This window comes from Dreissena polymorpha, chromosome 1 (assembly GCF_020536995.1).
Source record: "Dreissena polymorpha isolate Duluth1 chromosome 1, UMN_Dpol_1.0, whole genome shotgun sequence".
Classification (NCBI taxonomy): Eukaryota; Metazoa; Mollusca; class Bivalvia; order Myida; family Dreissenidae; genus Dreissena; species Dreissena polymorpha.
Window position 1 is genome coordinate 110,136,403 of NC_068355.1, and position 8,427 is coordinate 110,144,829.

At 34.0% G+C, this 8,427-nt stretch overlaps 1 long non-coding RNA gene across 1 annotated transcript; it reads right to left on the reverse strand.

The window, feature by feature from the left end:
- Positions 1–1,895: 1,895 nt before the first annotated feature.
- LOC127866746 (uncharacterized) lies at positions 1,896–8,001 on the reverse strand. Its single transcript, XR_008043088.1, has 3 exons — positions 6,030–8,001; positions 5,435–5,537; positions 1,896–2,127 (listed from the first exon to the last, which is right to left on the reverse strand). It is a non-coding gene; the product is annotated as an uncharacterized LOC127866746 (long non-coding RNA).
- Between the last annotated feature and the right edge of the window lie 426 nt (positions 8,002–8,427).

Below are 8,427 nucleotides of genomic sequence, written 5' to 3' on the forward strand. Positions count from 1 at the left end.
TAAAAACGAGCATTTTGTATCCACAAAAATCTATGTAATCATACCACATCTAGCGTTGAAATTTCGGCTATTGCTATAAGAACACTGATTAATAAAGGTGCTAACTTTATTTTTCGAAATACTTAACAAAATTTTCGTTGATTTTGAGCGTTATAGAGACTTTAATCATTGAAGAAAAAACTTCCACCATTTTCATTCAAGTACGGTACAAATTGTGTAAAAAAATTACAATAAATGGAAGATTTAAAACAATATCTTGATAAATTTAGAATTTTAAACATCTTTTTATAAAAATGTTGCCCGAATAAAGTTGATATTGTTCTTTTAACATCTTATAGCAAGGCTTGTTAAATTTAAATTATTACAGACAAAAATGACAAAAATGAAGATTTCAGATCATTATTAAATACTTAATTATACATGTATCTGTTGCGAGGACGCCGTAGAGATAATTAAGTAATCAAGAATGCGTCTCTGTTTCTTCTTTTATTTCCTTCAACTATAATGACGATAAGGATTGACGACAAGCATTGACGACTAACATGCCGATTCTCTATAATAAATGAAAAATAAAAGTAAAATGAATAATAAGATTATAGTACAACAGATATGCTATTCAAACTATAACATAATAGCATACACTCATTAGAATAAAAGGTTTCATAAAATGACAATTTGAAACATTTTCAATAATTATCGAAATTATTTATTAATTATTTAAGTTAGCTACATCTTAATATCTTATACAATATTTATTAAGTAGCATACATTCATTGAAAATACATATTATAAATACCGAATATGGTGTTCCCAATTTAACGGACCTCGCAAATGATGTTTCTTTTAAAAATGTATGACGTCAAACGATCAAACGTAAACGTGCGACATCGCGGAAAAATATTGTACTTGACGGCGTCATACAATGACGCGTTTTAAACAATTTAAGATTTAAAATTAAATCAAATTAATGATTTTAACACTTCCCGCCATGAAATGTGTACATTTCATACAACAACAATCAACAAAGTACAAAAGAACTTATAAAAATTCATTATGACCATAGTAGGAACATAATAAGTAATGTGAAAGCTACAATGACTATATAACTAACATATTATATGTATGCTAAAAAGTTTTTTAAAACAATATGCAGAACAATGTTTCTCCAGTGATGGAGTGATGTAGCCAAAACTAGGATTGCATTAAAATGAGGTGGGTGGGGGGAAATTTCAAGGGCCATAGTTACACAAGTGAAGAAGCCAGCCTTGTCTTTGGTTGTATTTTTAATGTATATTGCCTATGTTATGACACTGACACAAAAAGGCTTTCTTGTGTCACTTTCTGTTTTGATGAAATGGATTTGACTGTTTGCGGCCTTTCGGAACTCGAAATTTGGTCAAAAATATATCCCCTGCCCCCTTAATATTAACAAAGGTTACACACAACCAATACTAAACAACACCAGTACCAAGAGTGAACTAAACTTACAAAACTACGTGGCATTTCGAAGAAACATTAAGTCTAAACAAATGTATTATTTACATCTGTATACATATTAAATAATCATTCTTTTAGAGTATTCTTTACGCAACATTAGCCATAATGTTAAAAGTGAGAACACAACTACTTGCAAATATAATTCATAATTTAACATAATCTAAGCGATTTCAATTTGCATCACCACACAATCAATCGGATAATCACTGAAAGGTCCTTTACTTAATGCAAAAAAAGCTTGTAAAAAAAATCAGACACAGAACAAAATTACATGACAAACACAAATGTCGATTATTGAACTGAAAAGACTATACCATTCAGTATTGTGGAAAACGCACGTCATTTCTTATATATATATATATATATATATATATATCATATAATACAAACCCGTTCCGATGTGATTTAAAAACAATTGCATCAGTTTTTTACACGCTCTTCTGCAACGTAGAATTTATTTAGTTTCGCAACTTTTAGATTTGAAAAGTCAATGAAAATCTCTGGGGACATTGTCTAATCCTGCAAACTCGACCTTGGCCAATGGCGTCATGTTTATTGCGTCCAGCAATAACAAGAAGCAAGTCCTAGAGTCATCCACGTGGATCTTGTTGACTGCCACCAACAGCACACCTTGAATGCATGAATATACATATGTACCTAGAAAAAAATCAACATTTGGAAAAACTGCCAAGAGAAAGTTTCATCTGAATACGCGAATCTTCTAACTAAGACGATTTTTTTATTCATTACAGTATAAAATACAACACGGTCTAAACATAAAAGAATGACAACCGAATATAAGCAAATCAACAAGGTCCGTGTATATACCGTCTTTTCCTTTTTCATTTAACATTCGAAACAACGAAACACGAAAATCAACGCATATAAGTTCATATTCCGATTTTCTAATAACCGAAACTTAAACAAAATACGAAACAAAATTAACTTCTTTATATCGTTTTTCGTTGTACTTATTATAAAACAAAAAACGAAATTGATTTCCTTGTTCATATTTTGTTTCAATTCATATGACAAAAATAAATGTTTGAAAATTGGAACGAATTGTTTGATCTCGTTTACCGCTCTTGGTTTGAAAAATCGGTATACGAAAAACGAGTGGCGTTTGCGGGATGTGCTGCTGTCTTGGGGAGGTAACTCTTTAGTGGCTTTTTCGCGTATTTTTCTCCCTTACATAAGACTTAATCACTTATGTCCATCAGCATGACTTCCTACGTGCTTTTTTCGTGGAGGTAAAGACACGCCCGTAAGGGACAGAGAAGTGGATATTTTCAGCTGTTTTTTCAGGTATTGTATTTTTTCCAATTTGAAATGATCATAATCTTGACATCGAACGGTTTTCCAACGTACCGGTATTTCATGCCGATCCAGCCGATTAGATAGGGCAATAATTAGCCTCTAATGACACTTCTTGTTCTTTGCCCCTATGCTATGTAAATTCAGTACTTATTTTACAAAAAAAAAACAAATTCGTTTTAATCCTATTATCATCGGGGAGTTCCTTACATTTTAAGAGCTGCAATAACCCGTCCCCTGAGTCCCGTATTCCTATTTGTATTACCCGTTAGACCCGCATGACAATTTAAGGACACAATAATCGGCGGCGGCGCTAAAATGTCCCTATGTTTTACTTTTAACGTCACCTTGCATAATAGAATAAATAAAAAAAATGTTTTAATCTTATGGAACGGTAAAGTGCAATGTGTCTAATATATAATTTCCAATTCGTTCGATTAATAACAAATACATGTTGCATTTAATAACTGCACTGTAATATGTCTAGTGATTTTAGCTCTAAAACAAGAGTTATAACCAAACACTTTACATGAAACCGCTTTGCACTTGAAGAAAATGAAATTAACTTAAATATAATTAATAAATGTGCCAATTTAATAACTTATTAAACAACATATTTAATGTTCCTGAAAGAACGCCCAAGATATAGTTAATGCTAACAAGATCTATACATTCCAATGATATAATAACGCCGCTTAATATTTTTTCCTTTAAACGTTACGTTACTTAAAAAGAAGGCGAATATCATGCGTCACGCCTATAGAATCTACTTGCACTCGTTGAAATGTTCCGTTTAAGACCTGGGTTGTCTCCTAAAATGAAACTAGAATACCATTTTAGAAAAGTGTTTACATTTGTAACAATACGTGTATGATTTGCTGAGCCAATGATATATATGAGGAGCGCGCCATCAAGCGTTCGCTTGCATGATCTGTTAAAGTACATTTATAAGTCGAAAAGTGTATTATTTTATTCGTTTTATACACATCCAGTTCATTTTAACAGTCCTTCAAAAATTGGACAAAATCTGTACACCAAACAAAAACGTTATTAAAAATAAATAAATAAATTTGTAACAACGTCAGAGTTGTAACTTATAAAATAAAATCCATTGACATAATGTACTATACTTAGCGTTGATTTTTCTGTTATTTGAATGATGTGTTATCGCAAAGAGTTTCAAATAATTTTATAATTTTCTTTATTCTATAAAGGGAGCACCAAATATAATCGTGCTGATAAAATTTAAAAAGAACTCAGTGCGTGAACCGATAGCTTTATAACAACATAAATGAATACATTCAGGACCAGTGTCGCAGCCTACATTTGCAACTTGTTGCAAATCACTGGTTGAATGCAAGAACTGCATGGACACCTGGTACGAGAGCCCACCGCCAGCCAGTTACCCGAAGTGTATGAGCCAGGACGGCACACGACGTGCCATGACAGGCTTTATGAGGCCGTGCATGCTCTTAGGAATAATTCACCATACTAATTGAATGTACATGTGTATATGATTAGCAATAATGTGGATTTTTTATTTCATTTCTTAAAAAGATATGAATACAGTATAGTAAATAATTCTACTTTTGTTTATTACTTGAAGAGAAAGGCTACGCCGAACAAAGATATTTTGTTGTGCAATGATTATTGTAATGCATGTTATACATTTAATCAAATCCAATGACTTGAAACAAAAGCAGGCATGTATATTGGTATATAACTTTACTGTTGATCTATTCATTATTCCATTCGACTAGCCAAAAAGAGCTGTGCCAAGACTCGTCTATTCTTCCTCTATAATACATGTAATAGTGAACATTTTATTATTCAAAATAATAGTTTCAAAGGGAGGAAACTGCGCACTAAGATTAATCATAAGTTATCATCCAAATAAAGCTGCGCAGCGCCCCTCGTTTTCCGTTTTCCGTGTATCGTTTTATCAAATCAAGAACGATAAATGAGAGCAGGCGCTTTGTTTCAATTTTCAAATATTTATTTTTTAAAATTTAAATTGAAACGAAATAGGAATAGACGTGTTTTGTTTTGTAATAAGTATAAACGAAAAACGATATAAATAAGTCGATATGTTCTTTGTTTTTTTGTATTTGTTTCGGTTATAAGAAAATCGGAATATGAACTAATATGCGTTTATTTTCGTGTTTCGTGTTGTCAAATGCAAAACGAAAAACGAAAAGACGGTATGTACACGGTCCCAACAATATGTTGAAAATTGTTATGTTCTGAAAATCCTTGACGTGAATGTGGTTTGTAATTTGTCATTAAGCAGGACTTATTGAATTGATCTTCATTAGTTATTGTATGATAAGACGCTATACAACAACTTATAGAAACTAAATTATAATTCATTCAACTAAACGAACAAATATCAACACGTTAGCTAAAGAAAAAAATTGCATGTGCTCTTTTCTTGAAATAAGACTTACATCCAAATGATGACGATCGATTATTGAATAATTTTGCCTTAGTGGAAAGAATATACTTAGTCCGCATTGCGCTAAACGTTGGGAACACTAAAACTAGTACCCAAGTACAAACAACGTAGGGTTTCAAAACTGTGCCTGAATTGAAACATGACTGATATTTGAGGATACGTTTTTACCGTGGTCCTCTGCTGAGCCACAAGGGTCGGCTATGAACACCGGCTCAGACACGTAACATCCGGCCTCGCTCAACTCCTCGTAGCACTTGTTGATCTTCACAACCTTCAAAATAAGAACGAATAAGTGGATTATGAATCTCGATTAAGTGACGAGCATTTGATCGATGATATCATAGACAACTTTATTTAATTCTCGGCCATAGAAAAAAACCATTTTGATATAAACATCGTATATATATCCACCGTGCACAATTTTATAGTTTCGTGGAGACACTGTAGGTGATTGTTTCTGTTCACTGTGTCTATTTTTACAAGTATACTATGCTATACATTTTTGTAATGATTAATAGCTATCTTCTATTGTCATTAATAAAATTGATCATTTTGGTCACACTATTCCATTAGTTTTGAGTAGTTGTTGCAAAGCTAGTCAGTTGGGAAATCTATTCTGATTGCGACGTTCTGCTTTGTGTTCCATATTTTCCGGATTTAAAACTGACCGAGCCGGGTTCTAAGAAGACCGACCTTGTGCATGTGCATTAAATATGAAACCCAAAATTGCGACTTCTGTTGGCATAGGCGACCAAGTACTCACACTGGTAGAGACTCTGTCGCCCTTGTGAAGCCCTACTCCATACACGTATCTGTACTTCCGGCCGTTGTAACCTGCGTAGTTCCACTGGGGGAGTTACACACCTGCAGCGATGTGTGAACGGAAACACTAGATTGACGATTATTAGAGTCACGTTCTGAGAAAACTGGGCATATTGCATCTGCGTAACGTGTCGTCCCAGATAAGCCCGTGCTTTCCGCTTTCCGCTTTTATGACATATTTCGTTTAAATGAAGTCTCTTCTTAGCAAAAATCCAATTTAGGCGGAAAGTGTCGTCCCTGATTAGCCTGTACGGACTGCACAGGCTAATCTATCTCGGACGACACTTTACGCACAAACATTATGCCCAGTTTTCTGAGAACTATATATATATATATATATTGTAACATGTTTTACATGTATGCATAATTTCATGCTCTTTTATTTCATGATGATAATAAATGGAAAGGGTTATGAATGAAATTCGGAGATGTGCAGTCCACACAGGCTAATCACGGACGACACTTTTCGATTTATGGTATTTTAGTTTCAAGGAAGTCACTTCTTACCGAAAATCAAGTTTTATTCGGAAAGTGTCGTCCCCGATTAGCTTTTGCGGACTGCACAGGCTAATCTGGGACGACACTTTACGCACATGCATTGTGGCCAGTTTTTTGAGAACACGACTCATATTATCTGGTGGATAAAATTTAAAAGATTGGATAAGCATAACGTAAAACGTTCATTCATTGGTTAATTTACACGAACAATGTCTTATCTACTGCTCATCTCATAAAATAAATATATTTATCCCACTTTTACAGCGAAATCGGTTGATTAAAGCCCCGTTGATTAAATTTCATCTATAATCAACGGCAAGGCTATAATCAATGGCACGAAATGACGTCATAAACTGCCGAACCGGGACTACTTTTTCCCACGCACCTCGTCACCTGTATTTGCAAAGTGCATCAATAATAAAAACAATCTCAAATGTTTGTCAATCTTAATGACCTTAAAACAAAGGAAAGTAGCAAAAAAACGAGTTTTTTGTCATTTATTGTCATTAAAACCTAGTATTAGGTAAAATCAACACTATGCAAATAGGTTCTGTTGTTGTTGCTCCCCTTTGAAGAAGTCAGTTCGAGTTGCTCCCCTTTGACCGTAGAAAACAATCGTCTGGACCAAGAAATCCTGTGTTCATTTACAAGCTGTACTCGGATATGCGTCCATCTGATTTGTCTTCAAAGCATTTTTTTTACCTATCAATACGCACAAATGACACTGCATCCCGGTGATTCTTGCGTCAACAATTGGGTGTCAACAAGTTAGGTCAGATGCTGAAGGCCATGGCAAAAGACGCCGGCTTTCTCAAGCACAAGAGAATAACGAACCACTCAGTTCGCAAATTCCTGGTCCAAAAACTTCGAAATGCAAACATTCCACCCACTGAAACCATGGCCATAACAGGGCACAAAAATGTCCAGTCAATAACCAATTATTCCAACATATCTGTTGAACAGCAGCAAAAGTGATCATTCTTGCTCAGTCCAGTTAATGTAACAATCCAACAGATTCCTCTTGTTCACCTTCATGCACCGAAACTATGGCCGAAATGCAGCCTAGACAACCACTGTCTACCGTCGAAAAAGTTGATCTTGATGTTCGCCCCACCCAGTCACTTCACCAGCAAATGTCTTTCTCTAGTTCGAACAACTTTGCCTCACAATTCTTTGGTGCCACTTTCAACATTCAAAATGTTAATGTATATAATTAGCTTAAATCCAAGTAATATTTGTTATTTCGTCACGAATAACCACATATTATAACAAAGAAGCAAATATTGTGCACCTCGTGATCGACTCGATAGTTTGATATCGAAAGTGAATTGTGTGTGGTGTTAGGCTACGTTGTAAACAAATGTAGTTCCTTGTATATAACAACTTAATGTCATATTGATATCATAAAACTTAAAGATTTGCAATTCAATATGATTAAAATTGTAAATAATAACGCTGGGCACTTTGTTACATAACGATATTCTGATTAAAAAAAAATGATTATTTGATCAGCGGTTATTTATGGAACGCGGAGTAATACACTGACCTTGGTTACACTACAGTCATTATCAAAGTACGACAAACACTCATGAAAACTTATTTTGTTTAAATAAAAAAAGTTTACTGAATAAAAAGTGGGATAAATAGAATAATAGGTTAGTGTTGATTATAGATCAGGTTTATCATGCTCGGCACGAAAACGAAAAAGCACTCGCCAAGGCTCGTGCTTTTTGTTTTCTAAGCCTCGCATGATAAACCTGATCTATAATCAACACTAACCTATTATTCTCTATTTCACTAGCTATTGAATTTCTCTCAATCCGCATGGTCATAAAAAGACA